The following is a 14,769-nucleotide window of genomic DNA, read 5'->3' as shown; positions in this document are numbered from 1 at the left end:
TGAGCGGGTTAGATCGGAGTTTGTAGCAGCCGATATTGAGATAAATTCGGACCTTGATAAATAACCCCCATAGCTTAAAAACCTGAGCTTAGCATAAACAGCATCAAACTTCATATACTGTAGATAGTTAATCAAACAAAATAATTTCTTTCTAAATGCAAAAGAGATTTCAGACAAGCAAATGCAAAGTAAGTCATGACTCCCTGGATTTTATATCCTTCTCTTCTTCTCTTCTAGATCAGTAATTCAAATGCTACCAAAACATCTGAATCTTTTACTATTATGCTAATTCCGGATTTTAGCTCCTCTAAACTTCAGTGATTTTTAATTATGCCACAGATGGGATTTGAAAAAAATCAATATTTTCCATAAAAGTAAACCAAAAAATAAATCTACCTCTATGTTGCTAGTAGATTAGGCTTTAAACAAGAAAGTTAGTATTTTACATTTCTAATTCAAATATGTAAGTAATCGGTTTACATATTAATTTTAATGGAGTGGAATCAATGAATATTTTATATCCTTATTTAGAATGATGGAAAGCAAGTGATGATGATGCAGAATTCAATGTCACATAGAGCTGCAATTTGCACACTTTCAAGAATTGGTCTTATTTGAAAGCCAACATCAGAGGCCTGCCTAGAAACAATGACAAGGGTTGACATTCCAATTGAGCAGGGAATTAATTAACGTAATCATCTGTGCTACTATGTTCAAGTAGTAATACTCCACTGGCCTGGATGTGTCTTGTTTATGAATGATTTCTAGTAATTACATAGCCAAGAGCAATCAGTAATTGTTTTAGACTGTATAGGGTAAAGAAACTTACCGTCCCAAATCATGGACTACAAACCACTGGTTTATCAGGAAAATGGGTGAATCAAGGTAATTTCTGGATTGAACAGAGCATATAGAGACTGAAGTTTCCTCCCACATTCAAAAAAATAGTTTTGGTTGAATATCTCATAAAGGCATTTAACCTTTGCATTTGTGCTCATACATTAGTGAAAGTGGACAATAATCTCCATTAGGGCAGGGAATGAGTAATATGTAGGTAGTAGGTAAAGAATACGAGTAAGTACCTGCCTCTGTCCTCTGCTCTCACCCTGAATTTGTCCTAATTATATCTATCAATATAAATCACAATATTCCATGCAGTATCTTCCTATCACTCACAAGCATTTAATGGCTTCATAGGGAAAAAGTAATCTGACACAATGAGGCAAGTCACACTAACTCTGTTCATCAATTTACTGCCACAAGAAAAATGGAGATGATCAGCAAAACTCCCATAAGTAATAAATGGTACTAAGTACTGTCCAGGGGCAGTAACTCATAGCAGAATAAGATATTAGTATTAAACAGGTGACCAGTAAATTCTACCTGCTGATTGGTTACTATGGGATACTGCTCCTGAGAAAACTTCATGCCTTTTCTTACATAACCCATTTTATGTCTATAGTACCTTTTAGTTCAATGGAACAGGGAACATTTTGTGGTCGTGATTTTTATTGTGTAGTTTTTATTTCGAAATTATATTGTTTACACTGCAATTCACGCTACAATATACAATTTTATTCCTGAACCAACAAGAATAGGTTTTTAACTGTAATATTGTTTTGTAGATCTCAGGTCATGTTGCCGGATTCTGTGCTTTCAGAAAGAGCCAGCACATCATGGTGGAACTGCTTTCAATTAAGCTATATGTCTATGAAGGTTTTCATTGATCCAGGTCAACAAATCTGCTGGAGAAGCACTAACTGCAGTAACTGATGAGTTTTGAAAAAAAAACATGTTTTATCGTTAGTGATGGCGAATTTGCGCTGTTTCGCTTCGCTGGAAAATTTGCGAATTTCACGCGAAATTCACAAAATGGCAAAAAAAATCGCAAAACTGCGCTGGCGTCTAGTTTTTGACGCCGGCACCCGCTGACGCCGGCATTTCGCAAATTTATTCGCTGGCGGCGGATCGCTCAAATTCGCCGCGAATTCGCGCCTGCCGAATAAATTCGCCCATCACTATTTATCGTGACAGAATCCCTTTAATCTAAGTGACAACATGTATGAAGTTCCCTTCCCACCGGCATTAATGTAACATATAGCACAAAGTTGCCTCATGAGTGAAATTTTAACTTTAGTAGTGATGGGCGAAATTGGGGCGTTTCACGGAAAATGTTGTGAATTTCCAATGAAATTCGCGAAATGGCAAAAAATTCACAAAAAGGCGCTGGCGTCTCGTTCTTGACGCAGGCGTCCGTTTTTTTGGACGCCGGCGTCCATTTTTTTTGACACCGCGAATTTGCACCTGCCGAATAAATTCGCCCATCACTACTCTTTAGTAAATATGCTGCATCGAGTGAATCCCAAAATATAATTGGTTTTGAGAACTCTCAACCAACTTTAGACAATGGCATATTTATATTCAAACAAGTCTTCAGTTTAGGCCTAAATATTTAACCTACAATACAAAACTGTATAGACTGATAATACATCCATGCATGAATATAAGTACATTTATCATTAGCTGAATGCTATGAAGCCTTATTTTTGCACAGTGAGATCATATTTGCAGTGTGTGCAAACAGTATTTTGTGCCCTAAATGCATTCTGCTATCAGTTGGTTTAGACCATAAACAAGATTATCTAAGAAAGGATTTTCATTCTAAATCCTCTCTGCTTCTAAAATAAGTACTGTAATACAGTATTATTGTTTATAATATTTTCTTATAGACTTAATTTGATGGTCCCAATGGCTATTCAGCTATTCATGCTGCAAAAGCCTCATAATTGAACTTTTATCTTGAGTACTTTGTGAAACTAATTTCTCTAAACTAGTTATCAGAAGCCCATAAACTCAATTTTATCTGAATATCAACTAAAAGCTCTCCTGTCTGTTGTCATAGGAACACCATGTGGGTTTATGTCAATTTAACTGCATTCCATTTAACAGCCTCTATTTCCCATCTTCGTTGCAACACTTTGGTGTATTGTAATCATGATAAAAGTATGGAAATATGTAAATAAAGCTTTCATGGTGTGATAAGTGGTTTGTTTATGTGGGATTCTGAAATCTCCTGATATAATTGCTGATTAAAATAATCCTTTTACCATTATTGTTCAAATAATAAGAGGAGTTGATGAATGGACATGTGTTTTTTAAAGCAAAAAAAAAAACAAAGAAGTCTGCTGATAAAAATAAAGTTGATTGTAACCCTGAACTAAAATCCTGGGGTGTTCATATCTCCCAGCTGTTGCCGAGAGTTGTATTGTAGAACCAGTCCAGTAATCTCCATGGCAGCAATACTTTATTAACAGGAAAGTTCATGATTTAACTTCCAATAGTAAATAATTTAGTTGTTGTAAATAATTTAGAACCAGAAAGAACTAAAAATGAAAGACACATTTGATCCTAGATAGGGCTTCTGATACCATGAAAGTATGCTGATTTTCAACATGTCTGTCATCGACTGCTGGTTTATAACTAATGTATATGTCTACTGTACCTGAGTAACTGTAACCCTCCACCACTCCTCCTACCCATATCCCTCCCATTCTTACCCCACTGTCCGACACACTATAAATGAAACGTGCTTAAAAAAAAATAAATGGCAAGAAAATACAAAATTGCAATGTTATAACTTTCCACTAATTTAAAATTTCATATAACATCCCCTTTATGTTTGTAAATGTTGAAAAAATGTAGAAACTACATTTTGCAGCATATGCACTCATATGGAAATTTAAAGACACAGGGTGAAAATCAGCCCCTACACATGCATTAGCCTCCTCTTCTGCAATCACCCAGAAACATTGTGTCAGCTCGGGTGCAGGCATATGACAGATTTTGATGAAGAAACATAAGACTTCTTATGCCAAAATCAGCCGTGTCTGCCTGTACTTCAGCCTACAACCTAACAGTTGGCAGGCTGATTTCTGCCCACTGTGTGGCACTAGACTTAATGCACTTATCCAACATCATGTCCACAAAACCCTTAGCACTACCGTAAAATGCTAACAATCCTGATCAACACCAACAAACGTCTCTATTTTAATTCACTTTACATACTTCATGCTGGAGCAATCCTGGAGCTATGAACAATCTTCAGTAATGTTGTATTTCAGTTATCAAATTTAAAATAAAGAAAATAAAATACGGTCAGAAGCTGTATTAAGAATTTAAGATCTACTGGAAAGATGTGTTACATATAGGCCTCTGGCATTTTCCTTGCTTGGTTAAACAATCAACCATCAATTTTCCTTGTTATACAGAGAATGATTTTCTTAAAGGATAGTCAAGTAAGGCATTTGTTTAGATTTATTTAAAGGGAAACCATTAAATACCTTAAAGCACCAGAAATTAAGCAAGTGTCTTTAACCAAGTTGTAATACACCCATTGCCCAAGTTGCTGCTGGCATTGATATAATGAAGTTCTGAAGTGCTACATATTAAAACAAAGGACATTATGTCCAACATGCTCTTGGGTAGAAAGACAAATTTAAACACGAAACAAAAAATAAAAATGGGCTCAGATGTACAGATTTTTTTTCTCCCACATGCTCCAGGTTAGAAAAAAAAAATAATTAAATGAATGTACCAGGCCTTCTGAAAAGTTTCATTTCACAGTAAAAAATAAATAATATGTATCCAATTTTTGGTTCCTGCAAGCAAACCACTTTCTGCTTTATACTGTATGTGTCTCAAAGACCCCTAGCAGTAAGTTAACTACACAATACCATATATTTTGGAAAGTACAGTTTCGGAAGAATTCAAAATGCGATATGTTGATCTCTAAAAAATGTTCGAAATTGACTACAGCTTGCACTTTTAAACAGCATCTTATGCATTTGGGAACAAAGGCAAAACATTAAAAATATTAATAGTACAAGTCTTTTGAATACTTTTCTACATATGCATATGGCTACTCAAACTATGTGAAATATAGAGACTCCCAAATTTGAGAAATGATTATCAGTTTTATCATGTGTCTGAAAAATTTGCACTGCCTGCATTTTATATGCAGTAAGTTAACCCCCATAAAACATTATATTTTAAGGAAATTTCTAAAGAATGTCAAAATCTTTGAAAAAGCCTTACATTTCTATTATTTTTACAGCATTTTATTAATCATAATCATTGGTTCCATAAAATCATCAGTAAAACAAGCATAGAATGCATTTTTGTATTGATAAGAACTATGGAACTATATAAGTGATGTAACAATCCAATGCCATATATATGGCAAGAATGTATTGTAATATAAGTAACATTTATAACATGAAAACTTAAGAGACGTTGAGAGAAACGTTTTTTTCTCCTCAAATTGAATCTTGCCTTAAGTTTTCACATGATAAACATTTTATAATTTATTTGAATCCTTTAATGTTGTATGTAGAAACATAAGAATACATACCAGTTTTATGAAAGTTTGCAATTTTTTGTGTCCTCAGAACTAATTCAAAAATGACAATTTGATCCAAATTTTCATTTATATCACTTCTGCCCTTGCAAATCAATCACACTAACTAAGCTTTATGTGTTGCAATGTTTTGAAAAATTATTCTTCTAGATAAATAAAAGGTAACTATATTTTTTTAGGCAAAACTAGTGTAGGGACCCTGAGGCTTAAGTTCCCTTTTTCATCCGGAGCCTCATGGTGGATACAGGGTCTCCTAGAGTTTCCAGGGGCAGAGCTCTTGGATTGGTGCAACATGGCTGATCCCAAAAGCAGCCACAAGATGTCGCTGTGCCCTATAAAAGGTGATTGCCATGTGCTCGCAGCCATTACTGCTGGAGGATTCCTACTTTCACTTTCATGTAGGAAGGTGGACAGAACTCATGCAAAGTTGTAGGGGCTAAAAGGGAGTTCGATAGCCCTGTGGGCTGATGTAGGGTACTCCAAAAGCTTGGAAAGCTCAACCATGCCGGTTTGGAGTTTGCTGGACATCTTTTGTGTTTGTGTTATGGATAGTGCTGGGAGCTGTAGTTCTGTAGAAGAAGATATTTGTGTGCTCGCGCTATAGACAGTGCTGGGAGCTGTGTCACGAGAAATAAAGCAGGTTAACAAGCTCGCGCTATAGACAGTGCTGGGAGCAATACCCTAAAGATAAATCAAGATTCCTGTCCTTGGATAAAATGATTTAGCGCTGTGGATGCCTGTTCCAGCTCTAGGTGAGCCTGCCAGTTCTATGTGTGAGCCCTCAGGTGAGTGATGTCAGGGGAGGGTGGAAAAAAAAGGATCCAGCGTATCTCCTGTTTGTGAAACAGGCTGTTTGTGTGCCTGCGACGTGGGAGCCAATATCTTGTCCAGTGGGAAAGGTATTTGGGGCAGGTAGCGCTACCTGGGGACATATGTGCTCTTTGATTAAAAGGGACTGAGATTCTTTGTCTGCCAAAGGAGTTGCGAGACTTTGCCTGGCATAGAGGGCCAGGAAATAGACTGCCACATGTTCCCATGGGAGTGTGTGTTTCATGTTATTCCTAATGGGACTATCCTCGGGTGTATTCCAGGATCCCATTAGATGGAGTCCCCGCCAGAGAGAAGAATTCCCAGTACCCTTTCACCTTGGAAAGGGGACTCAGGACCTCTAAGTGTGTAAATATTGTGATGTACCACCTTTGCACCAGGGGGGGTGGCCAAAAATGGGTTACACTAGCAAAAACAGTGATATGATTTTTTTGTATCAGCCATTTTATGCCACATATACAAAATTACTCACAGATACATGGCATATATATTTTCAAATACAATAATATACAGAATGTCTTGGATTGGTACACAGAAAGATACACCAAATGATAAGACAATTATTTTTTATTTAATTTGATTCATCAGCTAAGTGAGGCCACTTAACAACATTGTTAAATGGTGCAAAATTTAGTTCTTGCCAATGATACTAGTCAGATAATACCATGACTGGCAACCATGTCTGGCAACACTCTATATCACACAAATAAGGAGAGCTTCTACCTGTAGAAAACCCTTTTTGCTGGGCCCTTTTTGCTGGGTAGGGTGCTTAACAGTAAAGGGACCATCCGCCTATGATCCAAAACACATGTAGCAAACCAGGTACACTGTAGCACACCAAACTTGAAGATTAGTGCATAAAAATTTCTTTATTGGCCCCAAAGAGTAGATACATGCAAGGCAACGTTTCGGACCCCACTGGGCCCTTTCTCAAGCCTATCTGTGACCTGTACAACACCTAGTGATATAGTGTAAGAAAGGAGGGAAAAGTGGGGAGGGGGAGAGTCTATAGACTTTCCTTTCTAGAAATGTCACATGGTTTATTCTACCTATCAAAATGCAAGATTTTACATTATCTACGCATATTTGCACCAATCCACCTGCATTCTGAAGCCATGCGAGGAAGCACTGAATAAATATACAGTACTTGCTTTTCAGTTCCTATTTGGATATTTATTGACTGATGAGAGCCACTGAATCAGTTGTGAATATTTCCATTTTATTGGAAATTAAATTATCATTTTGTTAAACTTTATTCATACCCGATTGTATAAGCTACATCTAAGAAAAGCTAGTTTCAGCCATATTCCCTTAACTGGTGCTGCAAGCAATACATTTTTTTCATACTAGATATAAACATTTAGCCAAAGTGTCTTATTCCATATTGACATGTTCTAATAATAACACTGCAGAAAATGGTTTCTATGGCAACCAGAGGTGCTTGGCAATAGTGCAACTATTTTGTATCATCAGTAATGTCTGCTTGGCAGACCTAATATTTTAATGGTTGGCATGTTTCCACATAATGTTAAAACAGTTTCACAATAGCAAACAGATTCTCTGTTAAGTTTATGTTCAGTAAAGTCATATCAGCGTGTTGGCTGAAGGGACTAAATTTGCTACATTTTCTGAACTATTTCCTACTTAGAATGACACTAGAAATTTTTTAGACCATCAATTACATGATTTATAGCAAACTGAAATTTGAAGTAATGTGGCCATGCTTAAGACCATTAACCGGGTCACAAGCTTTGTTTTAATTTTTGTAAATCTGGCAGTTTTTGTAAATCTGTAACATTGGCGATGTTGATTTTGTGGCACCTATTACACAGTGAAAAAATTCTTTAATAAATGTGTCCACCACCTGTTTTTTTCCTGGTATCCAGTCAGCCTAGTCTGACCCTGCTTGCCATTAGCCATTTAGTGGACATCTCAAAGAAAGGAGGCTCCAAAAAGCAAGCCTTGAACAGATGGAGTGACAGAGCAATCACTAGGGGGATAAAGAAAGACTTGGAAAACAAGGTACTATGGGGATGATGGGAATTGTAGTTTTGGTGTGAGAGAGAGGGAAATAGGAGTAGCGAGGGAAGCATAAATGCTGAGGCAGGAAGTGAGGTATTACCCTGGGTCAGACAACTGCTTGCCATTATGGCAACTGTAGTAATCTAGGGAAGATGAAGGGGATGGAGTTTCCATTATTTTGCAGCTTCTTACACGGTGGGGATGCCCTAGCGGGTACCCAAAAAGGGAGAAGAATGGTGGGAATTGATTAAGGTGCAAGTGTTTTTAGTAGGAGCAGGCCTGGGGCTGGGCTTGGGGAACAAGCAAAGAAGGCAGAGTAGTATTAGTTACAAGGAGGAGGCTTAAGTCACAGGCTTGGTATGGGTTCTGTCCAGATGGTTAATGTTAATGTATTTGATTTTTTAGTAACCTGTCATGCAACCTTCAGTGTCCAATGGTTATACATACATGTTTATCTATACTATTGTATAAAGTGTTTGGCTAACAAAGTTGGTTAAGAAGATGCTATGCATCTTCAAGACCTGTTGTATCCATTAAAGTGAATGGAGGCAGAATGGGCAGTTTTAGCAATATCTCCTCTTGATAAAAATACAGAATAGTTTCTGCACCAGTATGTGCTATTAGCCTGCAGCAAAGTGCAATGCTTTAAACATATAAACCTGAAACTCGTTTCAGGCCGATGAATCCTTTATAAAACCAAGCCTGAGCAGAAAATGCAGAGCTGCTCAGTAGGTTGGCTGGCATGTCTTGACATGTTTTGACTTCCTGTTCTCGAAAGAAGTTTGTTCTTGATTTCAAATGTGCACATCCTGTTTTGTGAAAATCAGGGACAGGAAATGGCACAGTCAGATACTGTGGCCATCAAACATGTTGTGTAGGCCTGCTTTTTTCGTCAGGTATGAGGTACAGGTCCATTTGGGGGACACTTGTTAGTAGGACTGTGTAGGAAGTCCTATTCAAGCACCCTATTTTAAGAAAGAGGGGTTCAGTTCTTCTTTAAAGGGCACTTATCACAGCCAAAATCAAACACGTTTAATCAAACTACATATATTGTTTTTTGAAATAACTGCAGGTTTTAAAAATCCCTTACTTTGTCAAATGGGCTCTTTCACTGAGTCCATACTGAGACTATAACAGAGACTATAACATGCAAATTTCAGGAGCATGCTCAGATTGTAGCACTGCCTTGAGTATTCTACCCAGAATGCCTAGCAAACTCTTCTGTGACAGAATTTACATAGTTTCAACTTATGTCTGCATATTTGTCCACCTTTAGCTATCAACAATTAAGAAAGCAATAACGTATTCCTGGCTTTCTTATATTTGAATCAAGCATGTCCACTTGATGAGTTAACGTTTATTTAGTTAGTCCAATATATCTCTACATATATGAAGAATACTCTGTGCAACTATTGTTGCACACATAGAGGCACATTTACCAAAGTTAATAAATTTGAATATACTCACAATTTGACTAGGCGGTTATTTAAGAAAAAATTAGAACGTCTAAAATAATATTACCAACCCAAAAACTCGATTTGAATTTGACTGAACTTGAATCAAGTTTTTTCTCAGAAAAAAACTTGAATGTCAGGAAGGATAATAACATCTTCAAATGGGTCACTGGACCTCTGCCATTGACTTCAATATGAACTCGGCAGGTTTTAGGCGGCAAATAGTCGAATTTGAATTGTTCCCATGGTCCAGGTATGATAAATCTCAAATTTAAATTTGAATTGGAATTCGAGTTTGGATTTTATGCAACTCAAATTCGTGGATTTTGATCAATAACCCAACTCGAAAATTTAAATTGGAATTTCCAATTCAAACCTTGAAAAATCTGCCCCATAATGAACACTGGCATATGCATTAACCTGTCACTGTCCAAAAATCTTACAGTTCGATGGGACCGCTGAAATGCTATTGTTACTTTTTCATTCAAATCCTTATCTAACTATCTTTATTTCAATAAATTATTTTTATTTTAGCATATTCTTAAAAATATATTAACTGTAAGAAACATTGTATTTGTTAAAATAAAAAACATAAGGTTTAGAATTAGCATATCAAAAAGCACACAAAGATAAAACTGTTCTCTTTTGAATGAATATAACACCTGCACCAGTCATATAAACCAGCAACTAACAAAAGATTTTGAAGGTAGAGGATAGTATAATTTAGAAAAAAAGAGAAGTGAAAAAGTATTTATCCCATCATGGCAGACAATTTAGCTGTCCTTGGCAATTAGAATAAAACAATGACTTCCTGCTGCTACAAAAAAGGCGCACATGTACAATACATTAGCTACGTTAGGTTTGAGTCAACAGATTGTCCTACTAGAACAATTCACACGCCTTGTTTACAGAGAACCTATATCATTGGTGTGAGAACTGTTATATATTGTTCATTTTCATTTAAAAAACACGGACATGGTCAATTTCATTCATCCACGATCACACCCTAATCTTTAGAATAACCAGTTTTACATCAGGTAATGATCACACTGTGCTTATTTCATACAGTAGAGATGTGCCAACAAACTCTGCTGGTTCCTACTATTCACTCTTGTGGGAATTGCCTGGCAGCTTTCAAAGTTTTTTAACCAGTAAATGGTCTATTGAGTATTTTCAAGCTTAATAATACTTTTGTATTATTATCCAGGGCACAAATGAGATGCAAAAATGGAGAAGGGAAAAAGAACTGCAGACAATGTTGTAATTTTTTATTTGAAGCTTCCAATTCCAGTTTACATGTAGATCAACTGTGGATTTCAGTCTAAAATCATCCACTTGTGAACAATGAATGGCACTATATTGCCTGGCAGTGGGGTGGTCCAGAGCAGATCTGTTTATTTTAGTTTAGGTATAAAAATGTGTGTGAAATGTATAGTATGACAAATGTAAAATGAGGACATAGATCTCTTTAAAACACCACCCCTTCAAAAATATATTAAAGGTAGTGATGGGCAAATTTGGGGTGTTTTGCTTTGCTGAAAAATTTGCGAATTTCCTGCAAAATTCGAGAATCAAATTTTTTGTTACACTACCATCTAGTCAACAACATGTGTAGATATGATTAAATATAATACATGCCTTTTGCTAAAATTTAAGTACCATTTGGAAATAAATGCAATACATGGGGATTTGCTGAGGTCTATTTTTCAAAAATGTTTTTCTAATCAAAACAATTCTCCAAATGGGTTTTCTTCAAATAAATATGAATCTTCAAAACTGGATTGCTCAAAAATATGAAAAACTCTTGAATGCAACACAATCAGTTCATACTGATCATTTTCAACCAATCCTAAAAAAAATTGAACAACTCAAATTGAAAAAAAAATATATCAAATTTAGCTTGGACAACTCCCATCGCCAGCTTTTAGATGTTGAACCATTAAATTTACATGTTTGTATTGATTTTATAAAAACGTCTACATATACAGTATGATATGCATAATGCAATCATTTTAAAAGCCCATAGGTATTTCTTTGCCTACGCTGTTGGCTGCACCTACACAAGATATAAATATACACACCTACACACATTATAAGAGATGAGCTATTTTCAAAAACATGGAAAATATATTTTTATTCCATTCTTTGAACAGCCCACGTTCAGATCTGATTATGAATTAGATAATAACATGAAAAGGAAAGATTCTCAATGGAAGATGTCCCAATGATTTTCGATGTGCGCTGGGTTTCGTGCAATACCCCACAGTTTTCAATGTTTTCGGGTGAAAATTCTGAAAAAATCGGATAAAAAAAGATTTTTTTGCGAAAGTGTAATAATGTAAAAATGTAATAATAAATAAGCAGAAAAACCCAAGCAGAAAAATTTGAGATAAATTTGGACTTTGATAAATAACCCCCCAAGGATTCATGTCAAACCCATAGCAACCAAGTTACTGCATCTTGCTAATTGGTTTCTTTGGATAACAAGAACTAGAGCTTGTGCTAATTTCACGGTTATCTATAATCTCAATAAAGTAACTGGTGGTGTCAACCAGACTTAGATGAATGCTTCACTCCAAGGGGAAAATTCACTAAAGGGCAGATTTTCACCAGTGACGATCCACCACACTTTGCGAAACTTCGTCAGCCAAACACTAGCAAAGTTTTGCTAGAGTTAATTTGTCAGTGAGAGTATTTCATAGCGATCTTTCACTAGTGTTTAATTCTGCCTAGCAAAACGTTGTTAGTAATCTTACGTTTAGGTCAATTTAAATAGGGCAGGTACATCTAGGTCATATACAGTATATTTCTTGGGTAGAGATGGTGCAAATGCTTGAAGTGGCTATTTATTATTACAAATGTCCAAGGAAGCAAAATAAAGACATCCTATAATGCCCTAGACATGAGCCCATCCTAAAACAAATGTCGCATGACCCTCAAATTGGTTAAAAAAAATGTTAACACAAAATCCTTTAATAGTTAGAACTTTTGAAGGCAATCCCTCTCTAAAATATGACTTTTTGGCATACAGGATATGATGTCACTGACATAAGATTGAGGAAACAGCTTAATTTTATCTGTTGATCAGGTCTAAGGTGGCAAAGGGAACTCTGGCCAAAGAAGTAACCTTCTGTAAAATTCACACTTTAGGGAATTTGCAGAGTAACGATTGTTCGCCTGAGCGACAATTTGCCTGGCAATAGGGAGTGAAACTATGCTAGCAATAGTCTCTTTTGCCAGCAAATTTTCCTCTATGCCTGTTAGTAAATTGGCAATGTGCCTGCGGGTAGGGTTTCTGGTGAATTTTTGCTAGCGATGGCCACTTCGCCCTTTAGTAAATCTTCCCCATGTGTTTAATCACCCAGACCAGTAATTCAACAAATCGATAAACAGGCTATGCAAAGTACAGTGTTAATTTGGTAATAAAAAAGAGCATGTTCAGGGTCTGGTATTAATTCCTTATGTTTGAATTAAGCAATCACCTTGATTTTTTGTTTTAGTTCTAGATTCTGCATCTGCTCATTATTGCTTGAGAGACATGCACATTCAAGGATTTCTGTGCCAATTGAATGCAGAAGCATAGCCCCTTCCCAAATATTTTTTATACATTTAAGAAATGTAAAATGGGTGTTCTCCTTCTGTTTGATGAGCTGTTTCCTTTGAGGAAAAGCAGTGAGATAAAGGATTAATAGGAAAAACATTAAGGGGCACATTTACTTATTTCGAGTGAAGGAATAGAATAAAAAAAACTTCGAATTTCAAATGATTTTTTTGGCTACTTCGACCATCGACTACGACTTCGACTTTGAATCGAACGATTCTAACTAAAAATCTTTCGACTATTCGACCATTCGAATAGTCGAAGTACTTACTGACTCTAAAAAAAACTTCGACCACCTACTTCTCCACCTATAAGCTACCGAACCTCAATGTTAGCCTATGGGGAAGGTCCCCATAGGCTTTCTAAGCTTTTTTTGGTCGTAGAAAAATCGTTCGATTGATGGATTAAAATCCTTCGAATCGTTCGTTTCGAAGGATTTAATCGTTCGATCGAACAATTTTCTGTTCGATCGAACTAATTGTGGTAAATCCTTTGACTTCGATATTCGAAGTCAAAGGATTTACCTTCAGCAGTCGAATATCGAGGGATATTCGACCCTATGTAAATGTGCCCCCAAGAGTTATTTACTAAAACTCAAATTTATCTAATATTTTTTTTTTTAAACCAAGCTCAACCAAGTTTCCATCCATGATTTTATCGTATTTATCAATAAAATAACTTGAAAAAGTCAGGTTGGGGAAAAAACGTGATAAAATCATGAAAACCTTTATCGTATTAATTTTTTCAGATTTGACGAATCGCTGTTTTTTTTGGGTTATCACTACATTTTTTCAGGTTACATCTCCCATGGGACCTCCACCAGCAGTCCAGCAGCTTTTTGGATTGATTTTGCCCAAAAAAAACCCTGACCAGAAATGACCCCATTAAAGTAACCGTAAATTTGTTCACCAAACAACCTTTGTCTCAAAAGCAGTCCACAGACACAGAAGCAAAGTGATGACCTAAAGATGACATGAGTGCATTTACAGATATTCATATAGAATTAGTATTAATATTTAAGTTTATTTCTGCAGTTCGCAACTGGGGTTTTCCAGGTGGAATATTGATATAGACAAATCTGCCTTGCTTCTCTGTCACAGCTTTGCAAACTGGAGATAAATGCTATAATTTGTGTCAATTTTGCTCCAATTCTTTTCATAATGAATTTCAACTTCATGAACTTTTCTCATTTATATTACTTTATAACACTTCAACTTAATAAGGGGCAACTTCAAAAAGCAAAAAAGCTGAAAATTGGTTTAAATGTATCATTAAATGAGGTTTATAACAATGAATGGAAATGACAGAAAGGCATAGCAGATCATTTATTATACACTGTTCTTTTATTGTGTTGCAACAATGTTTAACAAGTGATAAAAAGTACCAATGTTGTCAAATTTACCAGGTTCTCATGTCTCTCCAGAAAGACATGAGACAACTAAAAATGA

The 14,769-nt window shown here is 36.0% G+C and overlaps 1 protein-coding gene across 4 annotated transcripts in view; it reads right to left on the bottom strand.

Annotated features, from left to right (window-relative positions):
• LOC108710851 (gamma-aminobutyric acid receptor subunit beta-2) overlaps positions 1-14,769 on the bottom strand; it is a 142,357-nt gene that overhangs the window by 107,795 nt on the left and 19,793 nt on the right. The window lies entirely within an intron of this gene.

Source organism: Xenopus laevis, chromosome 3L (assembly GCF_017654675.1).
Source record: "Xenopus laevis strain J_2021 chromosome 3L, Xenopus_laevis_v10.1, whole genome shotgun sequence".
NCBI lineage: Eukaryota > Metazoa > Chordata > Amphibia > Anura > Pipidae > Xenopus > Xenopus laevis.
Note: the sequence above shows the minus strand (reverse complement) of the source record. Positions and strands in the feature narration are given on the sequence as shown.